The 22,033-nt window shown below is 48.9% G+C and overlaps 1 protein-coding gene across 1 annotated transcript in view; it reads right to left on the reverse strand.

Moving 5' to 3' along the window:
- Positions 1 to 22,033, reverse strand: part of PDE4A (phosphodiesterase 4A) — a 593,319-nt gene that overhangs the window by 534,272 nt on the left and 37,014 nt on the right. The window lies entirely within an intron of this gene.

A 22,033-nucleotide genomic window follows, 5' to 3' on the forward strand; every position in this document is an offset into this window, starting at 1 on the left:
TACTTAGACATGCAATTTCCAAATCAACGGCACCAGTTCTGGTGATTTGTAAGGCTAACTTCTTCATTTGTGTGTGTTAAATCGTCTTCATAATTGATGCTCCGATGGGCACTTTTTCGACTTAAATTATCCAAAAGAGCTGGAATCCATCCAAAACCCTTTCGATGATTCAATGGTTCAGAGCCTTCCTTACATAACTGGATCATGGACATTAGCATATATGCATCTCACAAACTCTCCCCAGATGTATAAAAGTCCAGAGCTGGGCAGATTCTATTTTACTATAGCTAGACCTTCATTCTGTGTACGCAGGCTTCCTTGGAGGTTTTCAAACAGAGGCTAGATGGCCATCTTACAGCAACGAAGATCCTGTGAATTAGGCAGATCGTGAGAAGGAGGGCAACTAGAATGATTAAAGGGTTTCCCTATGAAGAAAGGTTAAAACGCTTGGGGCTCTTTAGTTTGGAAAAATGTCGACTGAGGGGTGACATGATCATGCATGGGATATAGAAGAGCCCAGTGGTGAAGCTGCAGTACTGCAGTCCGAAGTCTCTGCTCACGACATGCGTTCGATCCCAGCGGAAGCTAGTTCAGGTAGCCAGCTCAGGTTGACTCAGCCTTCTGTTCTTCGGAGGTCGGTAAAATGAGTACCCAGCTTGCTGGAGGGGAAGTGTAGATGAATGGGGAAGGCAATGGCAAATGACCATAGCTCTCTCACAGCCATACATCTATCAGTTGTTGTTCAGTCACACAGTCAAGTCCGACTCTTTGCGACCCCATGGACAAAGTCCCGCCAGGCCCTCCTGTCTTCCACCATCCACCGAAGTCTGCTCAAATTCCTGTTTGTTACATTCGTAACGCTGTCCAGCCATCTCATCGTTTGCCGTCCCCTTCTTCTTTTGCCTTCTGTCTTTCCCAGCATCAGGGTCTTCTCCAGAGAGTGCTCCCTTCTCATTGGGTGGCCAATCTATTTGAACTTCAGCTTCAGCATCTGACCATCCAGGGAAAAGTCTGGGTTGGTTTCCCATAGGACTGACTGATTAGATCTTCTTGCGGTCCAAGGGATTCTCAGGAGTCTTCTCCAGCACCACATCTCAAAAACATCTATTCTTCTGCGCTCGGCCTTCCTTATGGTCCATCTCTCACAGCCATACATTTATCAGTTGTTGTTCTGTCGCACAGTCGAGTCTGACTCTTTGCGACCCCACGGACAAAGTCACGCCAGGCCCTCCTGTCTTCCACCATCCTCCAAAGTCTGCTCAAATTTGTGTTTGTTACATCAATAACGCTGTCCAGCTATCTCATCTTTTGCCGTCCCGTTCTTCTTCTGCCTTCTCTAGCATTAGGATCTTCTCCAGTGAGTGCTCCCTTCTCCTTGGGTGGCCAAAGGATTTGAGCTTCAGCTTCAGCATCTGACCTTCCAGGGTTGATTTCCCTTAGGGCTGACTGATTCGATCTTCTTGCGGTCCAAGGGATTCTCAGGAGTCTTCTCCAGCACCACATCTCAAAAGCATCTATTCTTCTGCGCTCGGCCTTCCTTATGGTCCAGCTCTCACAGCCATACATCTATCAGTTGTTGTTCAGTCACACTGTCGAGTCCGACTCTTTGCATTTTAACAATTTATTGATAACATATGGTTACAAAACTTAATTATACGTTTTCTGTACTAACCCATATGGTATTTCAATCCCCCCCTCCCTCCAGTGTTGACTTCCCTGAAGTTATGGATTTAAATTCAATACTAAAGGTACTACTAACCGATCAAAGTTCAATATATATATTTTTTCTCATTAATACTAAAAAATTGTCCAATGTCTTTTTACATCCCACTCTTTCTCCATATATTCTTTAAATTTCTTCCACTCCTTTTTAAATATATCTAAATCATAGTCTCTTAGAGTTCTAGTTAGTTTGTCCATCTCACTCCACGATAAAACTTTCTTAATCCAGTCCCATTTCTCTGGTATTTTTTTTTTGTTTCTGTGGCGGAACCGGCCCGATTCTGCCTTCAGACCCGGTCCCGTCAGCTCCCTATTGAGTCGCCAACTCCTGAAGGGAGCTATTTCTCTTCCTGCCCCTTGGGCGCGCTGCCACCACCTGCTCAGTCCCGGGGTTCAGATTGAGAGGAACAGGACTCCCAATCCCCCTCTCCAGCTGTGAGGCCAGGCCTCAAGGTCCTCTGCCACCCTGCACTTGGGTTTCACAGAGACCTCAGCGCTTCTTTGGGGCACCCCTGGAGGATTGGCACCTTATCCAACTGCATGCCTTCCCCCCTTCCCCTGGGGCCCCCTTCTTAACACAGCGTGGTCTAAAGCGGTCTGGGGATCTATGTGGTACAGAGTTTGACTGCCAGCATTTAAACAGTAAAAATATATTTATTTAAAAGAGAAAAATATAGGGAAAGAAAAACAAAACAAAAACAGTTGCATCTACAAAATTAGCACAGCACAGCACACGCACAGCAAACAGCCTGACAAACAAAATGTGTTATAAACGCGTCCTGCTGGCCCTGATCTAAACTTGCCCTGTCTTGTGAATTACTTACTTAGTCTGCCTGCCTGGGGGCCTCCCAGGCAGGAGCCTCCATTGCTCACCACATGCTCGCTCGAGCGCTGGCTTCCAACTGCCCTTCTCTTCCTGCTAACACACATGGCAAGAACAAAAGCACTTCCTGCCTCTCTAGGAGATTTTCCCCCTAGCGTTGTTGGTTTGGCTCTGGAAGGGAGGGGGGGAGTGAGGGGAAGGCTACAAAGCTTGCTGAGGGATTTACTGACCCCTGCCAAATGAAGCACCACCACTGACTAAAATGGCGTTTCTCCACAGTTTCCACAGCTGCGCATACAATGTCCTAGCAGCCGAGAGCAAGTACCAAATTAAAGTCATTCGAGTCCGACTCTTTGCGACCCCACGGACCAAGTCACGCCAGGCCCTCCTGTCTTCCACCATCCTCCAAAGTCTGCTCAAATTCCTGTTTGTTACATCAGTAACGCTGTCCAGCCATCTCCTCTTTGGCCGTCCCCTTCTTCTTTGGCCTTACAGCCTCTGTCATGTTCACGACTCAGTGGTACATACTTCCTGCTGGGCCAATAGCTCTCGGAGAGATTAAGAACAATGTTTTCATTACCCAACATTACCCATTACCCAACATTGCTTTCATTACCCTGGTGTTTTCTGGTTAATTAGCCTTGCTCCCCATCCCTGTTTTTTCATTGCTACATGAAAGAGGCAGATCAAGTGTGAGCCCCGGGGCAGCTTGTGCAAAATCTGATGGGAACCCCACACAGAAGAGCAGCATGAGACCCGGGACAAGGCTAGTGGAGAATCGGACCTGGTTCTCCCCGTGTGCACTTAAGCACTACACCAAACTGGCTCTCAAAGAGAGAAAGGGTGACACAGAGAAGGGCTGGGGAAGAGGGGAAGAAGAAGAGGAGGAAGAAGAAGCGGGGAAGAAGCAAAGGTGAGGGGATTTCTCTCCCCCCCCCTCATTTTGTATGGCTGTGAGAGCTGGACCCTAAGGAAGGCCGAGCGCAGAAGAAGAGGTGCTTTCAAGCCGTGGTGCTGGAGAAGACTCATGAGAGTCCCTTGGACTGCAAGAAGATCCAGTCAGTCAGTCCTCAGGGAAATCAACCCAGACTCTTCCCTGGAAGGTCAGATGCTGAAGCTGAAGCTCAAATCCTTTGGCCACCCAATGAGAAGGGAGCACTCCCTGGAGAAGACCCTGATGCTGGGAAAGACAGAAGGCAGAAGAAGAAGGGGACGGCAAAAGAGGAGACGGCTGGACAGCATTATTGAGGTAACAAACACGAATTTGAGCAGACTTCGGAGGATGGTGGAAGACAGGAGGGCCTGGTGTGACTTGGTTCATGGGGTCGCAAAGAGTTGGACTCGACTATGCGACTGAACAACAAAAAGATGTGAAAGAAGAAGAAGACTATAGATTTATACCCTGCCCTTCTCTCTGAATCAGAGTGGCTCACAATCTCCTTTATCTTCCTCCCCCACAACAGACACCCTGTGAGGTAGGTGGGGCTGAGAGAGCTCCCCAGAAGCTGCCCTTTCAAGGACAGCTCTGCAAGAGCTCTGGCTGACCCAAGGCCATTCCAGCAGCCACAAGTGGAGGAGTGGGGAATCAAATCCGGGTCTCCCAGATAAGAGTCCGCACACTTAACCACTGCACCAAACTGGCTCTCACCACAGACCTCTGCACTCTGCATCTGACCACTCTAAAAAAAAAATTGGATCATTACGTCCAATATTGCCAAAAGCACCGCCACATATTGTGAGCATTAATTTTCATTTGGAACAAAACGGATAGTTTAATTAACAGCAGGTTTCATTGTTAGGTTAATTACAAATAAAAAATGAGTCATCGGCTCCTATGGAACAATGAAATTAACTTGGGGGGTGGGGAATGTAATGAATTACTATGCTACAGTATTTAACAATGCAATGAAAAGTTATTATAAATTAGACCAATTTTTTGTGTTTTTTTTGTTTTTGGCTTGAATCCTAGAACAGTCGGGTCAAGCCCAGAGTTTCAAAATTTAAAAGGGAAACTCAATTAAAAGAAAAGGCAGGTAGCAGGAACTCTCTCGGCTTGGCTTCACGAACGAAGATTTAAGAAGGGTGCAGTAGTCCACGTCTGCTGCAGGCTCGCTGGTGGCTGACAAGACCAATGAGGGACAGGCAGGTCCGGCCACAGTGGCTGCAGGGAAAAGTCTGATTTGAGGTTGGTGCTGTAGCAGTACGATTCTTCCTCAATCTCCTTTTGTCCTCAAGACCAGCAATGCGTGCGTTCTCAAAGGAAGAGACAGCCTGGTGGATGGTGTGCCTCCATGCTTTGCGATCTGAGGCTAAGTCAGACCACTGGTGATGGTTGAAAACAAAACAAAAGTGCCACTGGAGATTCTTGCCTTATAGCAGACAGAACTACATCTAGTAGATCTGCTAGGGTCCTGGCCCCACTGGTGGACCTCCTGACGGCACCTGTTGTTGTTGTTTTTGCCGCTGTGTGACACAGAGTGTTGGCCTGATCCAACATGGCTTCTCTTCTGTTCTTATGTCTGGGGCCGTGATGCTCTGTATTCTTGGTGGTTGGGAGGGGCAACAGTGGGAGGGCTTCTGGTGTTCTGGCCCCACTGGTGGACCTCCTGATGGCACCTGGGTTTTTTGGCCACTTTGTGACACAGAATGTTGGATGGGCCATTGGTCTAATCCAACATGGCTTCTCTTCTGTTCTTATGTCTGGGGTAGGGATGTTCTGTATTCTTGGTGCTTGGGGGGCAACAGTAGGAAGGCTTCTGGTGGACCTCCTTATGGCCACCGTGTGACACAGAGTTTTGGCCACTGTGTGACACAGTGGTGGACTGGATGGGCCACTGGCCTGACCCAACATGGCTTCTCTTATGTTCTTATGCATCCAAAGGGAAGCAGTTAGGTTTGCCGGACAGCCCACCAGTCATTGGTGACCCCTTCCCCTCCCGCTGCAAACACTTTGTATCATCCTGCATTCTGTTCAAATGGGGCACAAATTCCCAGCATAGGGTTGCCAAGTCCAATTCAAGAAATATCTGGGGATTTTGGAGGTGGAGCCAGGAGACTTTGGAGGTGGAGCCAGGAGATGTTGAGGGTGGAGCCAGGAGCAAGGGTGTGGCAAGCATCATTGAACTCCAAAGGCAGTTCTGGCCATCACTTTTAAAGGGACCGCACACCTTTTAAATGCCTTCCCTCCTTTGCAAATAATGAAGGATAGAGGCACCCTCTTCTGGGGCTCATAGAATTGAACCCCCCTGGTCCAATCCTTTTGAAACTTGGAGGGTAGTTTAGGGAGAAGCACTGGACGCCTCGCTGAAAATGTGGTGTCTCTACCTCAAAAAACAGGCCTCATAGAGCCCCAGATACCTGCGGATCAATTTTCCATTATACCCTATGAGAATCGGTCTCCATAGGGAACGATGGAGTGCCTTGCAGACATTCCCCCCCCCCTTTTCTGATGACCCTGAAGCGGGGGCAGGGCCTCCAAACCGGGGAACCCCTGCCCCCACCTGGGGATTGGCAACCCCATCCCAGCAGCATTCGTGGTACCCAGACTGCAGTTTGGCCAACCCTGATTTTAACGACGGAAGCCCTTTTGACTCTGTTGTGTATGAGGACAAATTTTACAATTGCGGTACCCATCTTCCTGCCTGGTTCACCGGAGTCTTTAGAACCAGGCTTGGGGACTCAAGAACAATGGGCAGGAGAATCCCAATCCCTGCTGCCCTTGGCCAATCCCTGGCTCGCTGCTGGTTCGAATGACCCAATGGCATCCCAGCACGGGAGCCTTGAACTGTATAGCAGGGGTGGCCAGCAGTAGCTCTTCAGACTTTTTTTTTGCCTACAACTCCCATCAGCCCCAGCCAGCATGGCCAATGGCTGGGGCTGATGGGACTTGTAGGCAAAAAAAAATCTGGAGAGCTACCGTTGGCCACCCCTGCTGTATAGCTTTGGCCCTGTTGGTCCAGTTCACCGGTCTTCTATCCCAGGGGTGTCAGTGTGTATGCAGAGCCTAGCAGTTTCTAGCACATGCCGGGAAAGTGAAAGTAACTGAACTGCCAGGTAGATCATCTAAGCGACAGAAGGTGGCTGGTTGCCAGATAGCATCAGCCTGAGCAATGTCAGCATGACTCAGCAGGAAGCTGATTGGTTACCTGGCTGGACCTGATTTATAAATGTACAAAGACACTTTACTGTGTGTGGGATATGTATGGTGGAGGTGCAGCGGAGCATTCTGCCGGATTGGAGAGTGGAGGTGTAAATAAATTGTATATAGTGGTTTTAACACTACTGTGTGCAAGCCTTCATTCTTTGCGTCACTAAAACCACCCTCACTAAGCACAGGTGCATCGACAGGGGTTACTATGCTGCAATCAATAAAGAGAGCTACAATCACTGCAACCGCGTCATGTGTTGAGCCCGCTATATTAGCATTTCCAAACAGTCCACTGCTTTAACCAGCACGGGGAAACTTTTTTAAAAAAACATCATTAAATGTCCTCCAAACTGTTCAGGTTTTAATTGCCTAATTAAAAGTGATCAATGCAAGACAGTTAATCCACGACAAAAAACCCTGTGTAATTAACAGGCAGGCTGCTCCAGATCTCGGCGCGGCTCCTGACGGAAGTGGCACGCTGTGATAGGCAAAGATTTCTGGAAAGATACAGAACTGTTTTCATTGAAGTCTTCTGAGCTGATGAACATAAGAACATAAGAGAAGCCATGTTGGATCAGGCCAACGGCCCATCAAGTCCAACCCTCTGTGTCACACAGTGGCAAAAAATGTTCCGGCAGGCTGTGACCCACAAGTGTGACGTGCCCCAGTCTGAGTAGGGCTGCCAAGTCCCCCGCGACCTCCAGCGAGGGACTGTTTCCGTGCGCGCAAAGCACGTGCAGTGCGATGATGTCACTCAAAAGTGACATCATCCCGCCAGCGATGTCATGCACAAGCCGCTCTAGGAGTGTCCAGGAAAATGTGATAGTTTACCCGGACACTCTAGCAATTTGGGAGGAAAACTCTATGGTACCATAGAGCAGGGGTGGGCAACGGTAGCTCTCCAGATGTTTTTGCCTACAACTTCCATCAGCCCCAGCCATCAGCCATGCTGGCTGGGGCTGATGGGAGTTGTAGGCAAAAAACATCTGGAGAGCTACCGTTGCCCACCCCTGTCATAGAGTTTTTCCTCCCAAATTGCTAGAGCTTCAGTGAAAACCATGGTTTTCCTGGAGGCTCATAGAGTGGCTGGCGCACAACATCGCCGCCACAATGACATCACTTCCGAGCGATGGTTTTCCCAGACGCTCTAGCAATTTGGGAGGGAAACTCTATGGTACCATAGAGTTTTTCCTCCCAAATTGCTAGACCGTCCGGGGAAACCATAGAGCAGGGATGGCCAACGGTAGCTCTCCAGATGTTTTTTGCCTACAACTCCCATCAGCTCCAGCCACTGGCCATGCTGGCTGGGGCTGATGGGAGTTGTAGGCAAAAAACATCTGGAGAGGTACCATTGGCCACCCCTGCCATAGAGTTTTCCTAGAGGCTTCTAGAGCAGCCAGTGCGTGACACTGACAGCGCAATGACGTCACTTCCAAGTGACATCATCGCACTGGCCCAATGTAGCTGCCAAGTCCTTTGCGGCCTCCGGAGGGGGACTGTTTTTGTGCACGCAGAGCAAGCGCGGTGCAATGATGTCACTCATAAGCGACATCATCACGGCACTGACATCATGCGCCAGCAGCTCTAGGAGTGTCCGGGAAAACCGACACTCCTAGTTTTCCGGACACACTAGCAATTTGGGAGGATGTTGGGTTTCTGATGCAATTTCACTTCCTGTTGTCATGAGTTAATTATATGTTTGTATATGCATGCTGATGTTTAGCCAGTGAGTAAGTAGAGCCAATGAGAATCTTTGCACGTACTTCCTGCCAAGGCTAGGTGTCAATATGCATAGTGATCATTCAGGGAGAGCCCTAATAGGCTGATCCATATATTTGGGTGGTGGTCTAGGGGAAACCATTTGCTCAGTTTTATTGTCCTTTGTGTTAAGCCCTCAGATCTCCGTGCAGTTGAAGTTAGGACTCGAGAGAGTCAAGATGTAGTCTAGAGTCTAGACAGGATATTGAATCCTTTGTTTTCTAGAAATCCCAGTCATACCTTTCCTCATTAGAAAAATAAACTACTTTTATTCTTAAGCTAAACCGTGTGCCTGGCTGCTTTTTGTGGTTATCTCCACGTTACTCTGCTAAAGGTATATGGAAACCCCAACAGAGGAAAACTCTATGGTACCATAGAGTTTTTCCTCCCAAATGGTTAGAGCTTCAGGGAAAACCATAGAGTTTTCCCAGAGGCTCCTAGAGTGGCTGGCGCACAACATCGCCAGCGCAATGACATCACTTCTGAGCGATGTCGGGGGAGGATTCCCGACTGCCCAATGTGGGCCAGTGGGTTGGCAACCTCCAGGGTGGGAGAACCCGCACCTGGCCCTGGAACTTGGCAGCCCTAAGTCTGCGGTTGCTTACCGCAGCCCTTCTGCTATCACGGTTTCCGTATAGCAAAAGCAGCTTTCTCTGACTGATGCAGACTCTCCAAGTCTCCGGCAAAGAAACATTTTTCTCAGCATCTGCCAGGAGATGATACCAGGGAATGAACACGTGAAAAACATATGCTTTACTACAGAACCGCATCAGCTCTCCTATTTTAAATGGTTAGCAGCAATATAAAAAGCAGATGGACAGATATGAATTGAAAAATAAGAGCGTTACAAGTCAGAGTTTGCGGCGCGTGGCAGGACTGAAAATGTTTAAGGTGATAATCTGCTCTACAAGATTATGCCTGGGATGGAGAAGGCAGAGAAAGAAGTCCTTTTCTCCCTTTCTCACAATACAGGAACTCGCGGGCACTCAATGAAATTGCTGAGCAGTCGGGTTAGAACGGATAAAAGGAAGTCCTTTTTCACCCAAAGGGCGATCAACACGTGGAATTCACTGCCACAGGAGGTGGCGGCGGCGGCTGCAAGCATAGACAGCTTCAAGAGGGGGTTGGATCAACATCTGGAGCAGAGGTCCATCAGTGGCTATTAACCACTGTAGAAGAAGAAGAAGAAGATTTTGGATTTATATCCCGCCCTCCACTCCGAAGAGTCTCAGAGCGGCTCACAATCTCCTCTACCTTCCTCCCCCACAACAGACACCCTGTGAGGTGGGTGGGGCTGGAGAGGGCTCTCACAGCAGCTGCCCTTTCAAAGACAACCTCTGCCAGAGCTATGGCTGACCCAAGGCCATTCCAGCAAGTGCAAGTGGAGGAGTGGGGAATCAAACCCGGTTCTCCCAGATAACCACTACACCAAACCGGCTTGTAGGTATAGGTGGAACTCTCTGTCTGGGGCAGTAATGCTCTGTATTCTTAGTGCTGGGGGGGGGGGGGGCACAGTGGGAGGTTTCTAGTGTGTCAGATCCAGCCCTTTTAACAAATAAGATTGTTATTCCTGCTCTAAGCTGAGTTAGTGCTAGCTAGCTTACTGTTTTTTAGCCTCGGGCTCACACATTTTTGTCTTAGCTCAGGAAGGACGGCCCCTGAGCACTCTAATCAGTGCAGAGGCCAAGTCACTCACTCCCAACTTGAACCGCAGTAGCTCACAAAGGAGAATTTTTGCTCACAAGACTCCAGAGTGTTGGGCACAAGCCTATCCAACGCAGGCAATACATCAGGATGCGTGGCCATATTAGTCCGTCTCTAGAGGCAGAAAAGGAGCCCCGTGGTGCAGAGTGGTAAAGCTGCAGTACTGCAGTCCAAACTCTCTGCTCACGACCTGAGTTCAATCCTGGCGGACGCTGGGTTCAGGTAGCCAGTTCCAGGTTGACTCAGCCTTCCATCCTTCCGAGGTCGGTCAAATGAGTCCCCAGCTTGCTGGGGGGAAAGTGTAGATGACTGGGGAAGGCAAGGGCAAACCACCCCGTAAAAAGTCTGCTGTGAAAACGTCGTGATGCGATGTCACCCCAGAGCAGGAAATGACTGGTGCTTGCCCTTAGCGGCAGAAAGTGTCCAAGGCAGGAGTGGCCAAATTGTGACTTGGAAGCCACATGCGGCTCTTTCACACATATTGTGTGGCTCTCAAAGCTCCCACCACCCCATTGACAGGTTTGGAGAAGACAATTGCCTGTTTAAATCACTTATCCAAGCCAAGCCAGCTGGTGGCTTGGACAGTGTATTTAAAGTTGCTTTCTTTCCACCTCTCTCCACCTATTCGCCTTCCTTCCTTGTGGCTCTCAAACATCTGACATTAAGAATGTAAGAACACAAGAGACGCCCTGTTGGATCAAGCCAATGGCCCATCCAATCCAACGCTCTGTGTCACACAATGGCCAAAAAAACCCAAGTGCCATCAGGAAGTCCACCAGTGGGAGCAGGACACTAGAAGTCCTCCCACTGTGCCCCCCCCCAAGCAGCAAGAAGACAGAGCATCACTGCCCCAGATATAAGAACAGAAGCCATGTTGGATCAGGCCAATGGCACATCCAGTCCAACGCTCTGTGTCACATAAGAACATAAGAGAAGCCATGCTGGATCAGGCCAATGGCCCATTCCTTCCAACACAGTGGCCAAAATGCCCAGGGGCCATCAGGGGGTCCACCAGTGGGACCAGGACACTAGAAGCCCTCCCACTGTGCTCCCCAGACCTTAAAGACCAACAAAATCTGTGGCAGGGCAGAAGCATTTGTGAGTCACTGCTGACTCCTTCAGATAGTCCTAGATGAGTAGCCATCTTAGTCTTTTTGTAGCAGTAGAAAAGGGCAACAGTCCAGGAGCAGCTCTAAACTAGCAAAATTTGAAGAAGGCAGGGCTCTTTTTTTGTAGCAGGAACTCCTTTGCATATCAGGCCACGCCTCTCTGATGTAGCCAATCCTCCAAGAGCTTACAGGTCTCTTTGTACAGGGCCTACTGTCAGCTCCAGAAGGACTGGCGACATCAGGGGGTGTGGTCTAATATGCAAAGGAGCTCTCCTAGAATTCCACCCCTGCATATTAGGCCACTCTCCCCTGATGTAGCCAATCCTCCAAGAGCTTCCAGGGCTCTTAGTACAGGGCCTACTTTCAGCTCCAGGAGGACTAGCTACATCGGGGAGGTGTGGCCTAATACGCAAAGGAGCTCCTGCTACATAAAAAGTCCTGTTCCTTGGCATGAGGCATGTTGGTTCCTAAGGAATGGGAATGTCTCTTGCTCCACCTCCAACGTCCCCAGGTATTTTCTGAGTTGGACTTGGCAACCCTAGCCTTAGGGCTTTTTTTGTAGCAGGAACTCCTTTGCCTATTAGGTCACACCCGCCTGATGTAGCCAATCCTCCAAGAGCTTACAGGGCTCTTCTCACAGGGCCTACTGTAAGCTCCACGAGGATTGGCTACATCAGGGGTGTGGGGCCTAATATGCAAAAGAGATCCTGCTACCAAAACAACCCTGAATACGACAGGGAAAGGCACAAGGACACACAGCTGGGGAAATGAACAGCTGGAGCGGGTCTCTGACAGGAGCCTCCACCAGACACCCTGGGCCCAGCCACTGCCCTGTCTTGGCATATGATGACACCAGCCCTGAATCCAGTTCTCCGACTCACGTTCACCTCTCGGCCTTCTACTGCCTGCTAGGCAAAGGGCAGGCGCAAACACCGATGCCGGTCTTGAAAGTTCAAGGTCTGAGGCGCACTGACCTGACAGCTCGCAGACGCACACGCCGATCTCCCCGGCGCTTCTCTCCATATAAACACACAAAACATTTGGCTGCTAGACAGCCGTTGAGCCGTGTGCGCCGCTCAACTCAAGGCCGCCGATTTCCGCATTGACGTGTCTGAGAATTCGGCGGTTTATTACATTAATTTCGCGCCGTTCGGGAGACTACCCTCTAATGGCTCGTTCTGAAATTGAATGGGTTTCCTCGGAGCGGGCGAGCCGGGAGAGATAATCAGTCGAAATCACATTTTCACGGAGCAACAATCATCGCGAAACATAATACGTACATATGTCATCGTCTACGGTTGCAGTCGATATTCCCATTACAGACGCTGGAGAACAAACGTTCATAAAGCCGCTGCAAAACCAAAAAACGACGCTGCTAATTGCGCGTCACGACATGCTCCTGCTGTGAAGGTTTTGCTGCATCATTCTCCGTGGAGACTGGCCCTTGGTGTTGGAGTGGGATAATATTGAATGCATAACAGTCCTGGTACCCTGACCATGGATGGCCTGGACCAGTTTGGTGTAGTGGTGAAGTGCGCGGACTCTTATCTGGGAGAACCGGGTTTGATTCCCCACTCCTCCACTTGCACCTGCTGGAATGGCCTTGGGTCAGCCATAGCTCTCTTATCTGGGAGAACCGGGTGTGATTCCCCACTCCTCCACTTGCAGCTGCTGGAATGGCCTTGAAGAAGAAGATGAAGATATTGCATCTATATCCCACCCTCCAGTTCGAGTGGCTCACAATCTCCTTTATCCCCCACAACAGACGCCCTGCGAGGTGGATGGGGCTGAGAGGACTCTCACAGCAGCTGCCCTTTCAAGGACAACTCCTACGAGAGCTATGGCTGACCCAAGGCCGTTCAAACAGATGCAGGTGGAGGAGCGGGGAATCAAACCCGGTTCTCCCAGATAAGAAAGAGTCTGCACACTTAACCACTACACCAAACTGGTCAGCTATAGCTCTCACAGAGCTGTCCTTGGAAGATGCCCCTATATAAATCGATGGTGCGGCCTCATTCGGAATACTGTGTACAATTCCGGTCACCGCACCTCAAAAGGGATATTATAGCCTTGGAAAAAGTCCAGGAAAGGGCAACTGGAATTATTCAAGGGTTGGAACCCTTTCCCTACGAAGAAAGGTTAAAACTCTTGGGGCTCTTTAGCTTGGAGAAACGTCGACTGCGGGGTGACATGAGAGAGGTTGACAAGATGATGCACGGGATAGAGCAGGTAGAGAAAGAGGTCCTTTTCTCCTTTTCTCGCAATACAAGAACTCATGGGCATTCCATGAAATTGCTGAGCAGTTGGGTTAGAACGGATAAACGGTGATCAACGCATGGAATTCACTGCCACAGAAGGTGATGGTGGCTACAAGCATAGCCAGCTTCAAGAGGGGATTGGATAAGCATATGGAGTAGAGGTCCATCAGTGGCTATCAGCCACAGGGTATCGTTGGAACTCTCTGTCTGAGGCAAGTGATGCTCTGTCTTCTTGGTGCTTGGGGGGGGGGGCACAGTGGGAGGGCTTCTCGTGTCCTGGCCCCACGGATGGACCTCCTGATGGCACTTGGGTGTTTTGACTACTGTGCGACACGGAGTGTTGGACTGGGTGGGCCATTGGCCTGACACAACATGGTTTCTCTTATGTTCTTATGCCCACGGTCGCTACGCAGAGGCATGCAATGGCAAACCACCTCTGGGTGTCTCTTGCCTTGACCCAGGCGGGGTAATTTCCCCCAACGTAAAACACCATTCGCTGTGCAAGCACAGAGAACATGCCTGCCTCTAGACACTGGAGGAGGAAACCAGGAGCTGCACTGGGCCTTTTGAGAAAGTGAATGGGAGGAAATTCTCTCTCCCCTCCCCCGCACCCCAAGTCTCTCAGGCCAATGCTTGTAAACATTACATTCGGGGGGGGGAGGGAATTCTAGCAGGAGCTCCTTTGCATATTAGGCCACACACCCCTGATGTAGCCGATCCTCCAAGAGCTTACCAAAAAGAGCCGTGTAAGCTCTTGGAGGATCGGCTACATCAGGGGTGTGTGGCCTAATATGCAAAGGAAGAAGAAGAATTACAGATGTATACCCTGCCCTTCTCTCTGCATCAGAGACTCAAAGCGGCTTACAATCTCCTATATCTTCTCCCCTTCACAACAGACACCCTGCGAGAAGAAGAAGAAGAAGAAATTGGATTTATATCCCGCCCTCCACTCCGAAGAGTCTCAGAGAGGCTCACCATCTCCTTTACCTTCCTCCCCCACAAAAGACACCCTGTGAGGTGGGTGGGGCTGGAGAGGGCTCTCACAGCAGCTGCTCTTTCAAGGACAACCTCTGCCAGAGTTATGGCTGACCCAAGGCCATGCTAGCAGCTGCAAGTAGAGGAGTGGGGAATCAAACCCGGTTCTCCCAGATAAGAATCCGCACACTTAACCACTACACCAAACTGGCTGTTTGGGGCTGGAGAGGGCTCTCCCAGAAGCTGCCCTTTCAAGGACAACCTCTGCCAGAGCTGTGGCTGACCCAAGGCCATTCCAGCAGCTGCAAGTGGAGGAGTGGGGAATCAAACCCGGTTCTCCCAGGTAAGAGTCCACGCACTTAACCACTACACCAAACTGCTCTCTATTAGAGCTATGGCTGACTCAAGGCCATTCCAGCAGCTGCAAGTGGAGGAGTGGGGAATCAAACCCGGTTCTCCCAGATAAGAGTCCACGCACTTCACCACGACATCAAACTGACTCTCTTCTGCTGGAGCTTCTGCTAGAATTCCACCCTTGATTTTAAAGATCAGAGGATCATGGAAACACACCACATTCCCCATTTTTTTTTAACTCCCGCCTCTGCTCTCAGTGTATGCCAACAACGCTTGTGTCAACGGGACGCAATATTATTGCTAGCAACCGCCGGCAGGTTTATGAGGCGTGTTTGCTTTTGCATGATTTATTTAGGCCATTTCCCTGTTTCTATGAAGCAGTATATTAACCCATATGTGCCCCAGAGATCGCTACGATCCAGCACGCAACATTTATGACCGTCCCTGGCCCGAAAGACGTCCATCTTGCCTCAACCAGGGCTAGGGCCTTTTCAACCTTGGCCCCAGCCTAGTGGAATCAGCGCCCTCTTGAGATACGGGCCCTCACCGCATTGTTATCTTTCCGTAGGGCCTGTAAGACGGAGCTATTCTGCCAGGCCTTTGGTTGAGGCAGCGGGCGTCCTGCCCCCTCGGCTGGCCCTACGTAGCAATCCATCTGTGCTATGACATACATTTTATTCAGTCTCCTCAGTTCGTATATGTGCCCAACTGAGCCGCCATTTTATAATTTTATTATCTGTTAAGATCTGTCTGTCAAGACGGTGTGCGATTGCAATAAAAAAGGCCAACGCCATGCTGGGAATTATTAGGAAGGGAACTGAAAACAAATCAGCCAGTATCATAATGCCCCGTATAAATCGATGGTGCGGTCTCATTTGGAATACTGTGTACAATTCTGGTCACCGCACCTCAAAAAGCATATTATAGCATTGGAGAAAGTCCAGAAAAAGGCAACTAGAATGATTAAAAGGGTTGGAACACTTTTCCTATGAAGAAAGGTTAAAACGCTTGGGGCTCTTGAGCTTGGAGAAACGTCGACTGCGGAGTGACATGATAGAGGTTTACAAGATAATGCATGGGATGGAGAAAGTAGAGAAAGACATACTTTTCTCCCTTTCTCGCAATACAAGAACTCGTGGGCATTCAATGAAATTGCTGAGCAGTCAGGTTAAAACGGATAAAAGGAAGTACTTCTTCACCCAAAGGGTGACTAACATGTGGAATTAAAAATATAGGTTAGATAAAAAATATGGAGCAGAGGTCCATCAGTGGCTATTAGCCACAGTGTGTGTGTGTGTGTGTGTATAATTTTTTGGGTCACTGTGTGACACAGAGTGTTGGACTGGATGGGCCATTGCCTGATCCAATATAAGAACACAAGAGAAGCCATGTTGGATCAGACCAATGGCCCATCCAGTCCAACACTCTGTGTCACACAGTGGCCAAAAATTATATATATATATATATATATATATATATATATATAATAGCTCGTTCCCTGAGGACCAGGAGCTCCTTGCATCGAACACACACCCAAGACTTCTGTCCTGTGGGCAGATAGTCATACATGTGACACTCAATGCAAAGCACTGGAAAGCCCCCACCCCCTGCTGGCATTGTACCTTCATGATAGCTTTTTAAAAATATACAGTCCCCTTTTAAACCCTGTTTGTTTATGTGGCTCCCCGCCTGGAGAGTCTACTTACCTTATTGGGAACACAAGGAATCTGGGTTCCTGGTCCTTACACAGCCCCCAGGCTAAGAGCCACAGGCCAGGAGCCCTTTAGCTCTCGCTCTGGCAAGGCGCAGCTTAATAATGCAAAGAGGATGGGAAACACAGCCACTCCTAATCAATCAGCAACAACCACCTTCACCTTCAGCCCTTCACACAAACTCAGAAGTTTTCAGCAGCTCCCCCAGCTGCTAAGCCACAAACCTCACGCTTGTAGCACTTCTCTGCTCTCTCTCAGAGTTCTCTGCGATGACTTCTCTTATGTTCTTATGGCTTCTCTTATGTTCTTATGTCTGGTTTTAACTGCTGTTTTATGCTGTTTTTAGAATGTTGTTGCCTGCCCTGAGCCTAGAGTTGTCAATCCCCAGGTGGGGTGGGAACAATGCAAATGATGAACAGATCACATGATGATAAATAGATACAGGTTTTGCATTTCTTGTCTCAACAACCATTGATCTGAATAAATGGTTGTAGAGACAAGAAATGTGATGGATCTTTAAACTAAAGACCCTTGTCCCTAATGGACTTAACAATGATCGGGACCTGTCATGTTTTCTTTAAAATATGTTTTGGAGTCTACTCACTGTGGCAGGAGATCTGTAACTTTAATCGACTACATCTTTGTGACACCTGTATCTACGTATCATCACACGATCTGTTCATCGCTTAGAAATTTTGCTCAAGAATTCTGAAGCTCTGCTCCTTTGTAAAATGTATTAATGGTCTCAGAAGGTAAGTGACATTGTATTTTTTAATATTTCAAATTATTAGTCTTTGGATTTTAGCATTTTGATGTAGAAGCCTTGTGAAACAGGGGATCAAGTACGGCCCTGTCGCGTTCTGTGTGCCTTGCTGCACTGAATTATCTTATCTTATCTTCAACATTGTTGAAGAGACCTTGGAATGCTGGATTCCTTAGAAGAACCTACCTTCACCACAACCTGAACTGCATTTAAGAACATAAGAGAAGCCATGTTGGATCAGGCCAATGGCCCATCCAGTCCAACACTCTGTGTCACATAAGAACAGAAGAGAAGCCATGTTGGATTAGGCCAGTGGCCCATCCAATCCAACACTCTGTGTCATACAAGAACATAAGAGAAGCCATGTTGAATCAGGCCAATGGCCCATCCAGTCCAACACTCTGTGTCACATAAGAGAAGCCATGTTGGATCAGGCCAGTGGCCCATCCAGTCCAACACACTGTGTCATACAAGAACATAAGAGAAGCCATGTTGGATCAGGCCAGTGGCCCATCCAGTCCAACACTCTGTGTCACATAAGAACAGAAGAGAAGCCATGTTGGATTAGGCCAGTGGCCCATCCAATCCAACACTCTGTGTCATACAAGAACATAAGAGAAGCCATGTTGAATCAGGCCAATGGCCCATCCAGTCCAACACTCTGTGTCACATAAGAGAAGCCATGTTGAATCAGGCCAGTGGCCCATCCAGTCCAACACTCTGTGTCATACAAGAACATAAGAGAAGCCATGTTGGATCAGGCCAGTGGCCCATCCAGTCCAACACTCTGTGTCACATAAGAACATAAGAGAAGCCATGTTGGATCAGGCCAGTGGCCCATCCAGTCCAACACTCTGTGTCACATAAGAACATAAGAGAAGCCATGTTGAATCAGGCCAATGGCCCATCCAGTCCAACACTCTGTGTCACATAAGAACATAAGAGAAGCCATGTTGGATCAGGCCAATGGCCCATCCAGTCCAACACTCTGTGTCACATAAGAACAGAAGAGAAGCCATGTTGAATCAGGCCAATGGCCCATCCAGTCCAACACTCTGTGTCACATAAGAACATAAGAGAAGCCATGTTGGATCAGGCCAATGGCCCATCCAGTCCAACACTCTGTGTCACATAAGAACATAAGAGAAGCCATGTTGGATCAGGCCAATGGCCCATCCAGTCCAACACTCTGTGTCACATAAGAACATAAGAGAAGCCATGTTGGATCAGGCCAATGGCCCATCCAGTCCAACACTCTGTGTCACATAAGAACATAAGAGAAGCCATGTTGAATCAGGCCAATGGCCCATCCAGTCCAACACTCTGTGTCACATAAGAACATAAGAGAAGCCATGTTGAATCAGGCCAATGGCCCATCCAGTCCAACACTCTGTGTCACATAAGAACATAAGAGAAGCCATGTTGGATCAGGCCAGTGGCCCCTCCAGTCCAACATTCAGCGTTGATTCGCTTTTTGAGAAACTTGAGTGCAGGTGTGGTCTTTGTTTGCTTTATGATTGATTTCACCTTATATTGATTTATAAATCACTTGTATAATTTGTAATTACTTTTGAGGCTGGTTTTTCACAGAGGAAAGGAAAAGGAAAGGTCCCCCGTGCAAGCACCAGTCGTTTCCGACTCTGGGGTGACGTTGCTTCCACAACGTTTTCACGGCAGACCTTTTACGGGGTGATTTGCCCTTGCCTTCCCCAGTCCTCTACACTTTCCCTCCAGCAAGCTGGGTCCTCATTTGACCGACCTCGGAAGGAGGGAAGGCTGAGTCAACCTGGAGCCGGCTACTTGAATCCAGCTTCCACCGGGGATTGAACTCAGGTCATGAGCAGAGAGTTCAGATCACAGTACTGCAGTACTGCTGCTTTACCACTCAGCGCCACGGGGCCACTTTTTTCACAGAGACTTGTGTCTATTTCCGGCTCCATTTTTCGGTCGGTTGCCTAATCCCCAGGTGCGGGCAGGGGATCCCCCAGTTTGGAGGCCCTCCTCCCCACTTCAGGGGCATCAGAAAGCCAGGGGGGGGGGCGAGGGAAATATCTGCTGGGAACTCTGTTGTTCCGAATGGAGACTTATTCCCACAGAAAATAATGGAGAATTGATCTGTGGGTATCTGGGGCTCTGGGAGGGCAGTTCTTTGAGGTAGAGGCACCAAATTTTCAGTATAACATCCAACGTCTCCTCCCAAAATACCTCCCGAGTTTCAAAAAGATTGGACCAGGGGGTCCAATTCTATGAGCCCCCAAAGAAGGTGCCCCTATCCTTCATCATTTCCTATGGAAGGAAGGCATTGAAAATACTGCTGTTTTGTTGCTTTCGCGTGCTCACGCTACAGAGAGCCAGTTTGGTGTAGTGGTTAAGTGTGCAGACTCTTATCTGGGAGAACCGGGTTTGATTCCCCACTCCTCCACTTGCACCTGCTAACATGGCCTTGGGTCGGCCATAGCTCTGGCAGAGGTTGTCCTTGAAAGGGCAGCTGCTGTGAGAGCCCTCTCCAGCCCCACCCACCTCACAGGGTGTCTGTTGTGGGGAAGAAAGATAAAAGAGATTGTAGGCCGCTCTGAGGTTCAGAGTGGAGGGCAGGATATAAATCCAATATCTTCTTCTTCATCTTCTACTCAGATCAAATGTTTGCTCAATTTGTTAATTTTACTATTCTGTCATTGTACCATTTTACATTCTCAACCACTGCCTACCAGATAATTTTACTTCACTCTCATTGGTTCTTAAACCTGTACCATGTTGCGTTCTGGGCCACTGCCTACCATGGCTCTGCACAGCTATGTACGGCTTTGCTCACTGTGCTGGATTCCTCGTCTGATGAAGTGTGCTTAAGAGCGCATGAAAGCTGACGTTCTAAATAAAAATTGGTTGGTCTTTAAGGTGGACCTTGACTCCTGCTTTGTTCAATCGAAAAGGTATGTGATCTCTTTAAATCTGATAGCCAGAACTCTCTTTGGAGTTCTATTATGCTTGTCACACCTTTGCTCCTGGCTCCACCCCCAATGTCTTCTGGCTCCGCCCCCAAAGTCCCCAGATATTTCTTGAATTGGACTTGGCAACTCTAACTCTGCCCTCCCTTGAGAAAGGGCAGGCTATAAATGACCTAAAACAAATAAATAAATAACCCGCACTCTATTATAAACTATCCTAACTTATGCATTTCAGACGGATTCGTATTTTTTGTTGTCGTTAAAAGAGGGAAGTAAAACTGAGCCTCTAGCTCAGGATCTGTGCTCATTTTCTTCTCCTAACCTTTTTCACCCTGTCCTTTCGCTACTTCTCAACCCCCCCCGCCCCCCCGCAACGCCAAGCAAAGCTAATGAGAACACGGAGAACTGAACAGCAAAGCAGTTGAGCCAGATCCAGCCAGCCCCCGCAGCTGAGCCGTTGGTTGGCTTCCTTGCGTCTCCAGGTGGAGGGAAGAAAGACGGTGACAGGCAGCTGCGTTCCTGGTTTCCCACCAACCCCATTGTGTCCCAGGCGCTCTGGAAATAGACGCATCTGTCAAGAAAAGACGTCTCTCGTCTTTACCAGCCTTGACACATGAAACAACCCAGCTGACAGGCTGTCTCTGTTCCCAGTCTCTCTTCCAGCGGCCCCGGCTCCTACGCTCGAGAGAGGCCGTGTCCTAAGCCACGCAGACTGGAAAGGCCCAGCGATGAACCTGGATCAGGCCAAGAGCAATTCCCTTCAAAGCAAGTCCAGTGTGGACTTTGGCCCGAGAGCCCAGAAAAGAGAGGCCAAGGAGAAAAAGAGGTTATTGTCCCCTGCCCAGTTCCCTAGCAAAAAGGCCATTTATTTATCTAAAATGTTTACAAACCCCTTCTACGCCGACAGAGTTAGCGCTAACCTTTTAAAAGAAAACACGTATGTGTGCGCGTGTGTTTAAAATGCATATATATTTTAAAACCCACGCATAAAACCCAAAGTAAAAAGTCAACCGAGCCATAAAACGATCAAACAGAAGCCCCAAATTAACTGTAGAGCCAATGCCAATAAAGCAATAAAATGGAAATGCAGTGAAACCAAATTGGTTGGAATGCAGGACATAAACCAACTGGACGGGAAACACACCAATGAAAAGGTATAGCGAGAGCCAGTTTGGTTAAGGGGGGCAGACCCTAACTGGGAGAACCGGGTTTGATTCCCCACATGCAGCCAGCTGAGTGACCTTGGGTCACTCACAAGTTATCTCAAGAGTGGTTCTCCCAGAGCTCCCTCAGCCTCACCTAAAAAAGGGTGTTTGTTGTGGGGAGAGGAAGGGAAGGAGAATGTAAGCCGCTCAGAGACTCTAAGTGAAGGAAAGGAGGAAAGGTCCCCTGTGCAAGCACCGGTCATTTCCCACTCTGGGGTGACGTTGCTTTCACGTTTTCACAGCAGACTTTTAATGGGGTAGTTTGCCATTGCCTTCCTCAGTCATCTACCCTTTCCCCCCAGCAAGCTGGGGACTCCTTTGACCAACCTCGGAAGGATGGAAGGCTGAGTCAACCTGGAGCCGGCTATCTGAACCAGCTTCCGCCAGGATCGAACTCAGGTCATGAGCAGAGAGTTCAGACTGCAGTACTGTAGCTTTACCACTCTGCGCCACGGGGCTCTTCATTTAATGTAGGCTCCACCTGACGTTCTATCTCAGAAAGTTATTGCGATAAGAGTCAAGCCAATCCACTTTCCATACGTCTTAACAGAGGTTTGT

This window comes from Heteronotia binoei, chromosome 13, assembly GCF_032191835.1.
Source record: "Heteronotia binoei isolate CCM8104 ecotype False Entrance Well chromosome 13, APGP_CSIRO_Hbin_v1, whole genome shotgun sequence".
In the NCBI taxonomy this organism is placed as follows: Eukaryota; Metazoa; Chordata; class Lepidosauria; order Squamata; family Gekkonidae; genus Heteronotia; species Heteronotia binoei.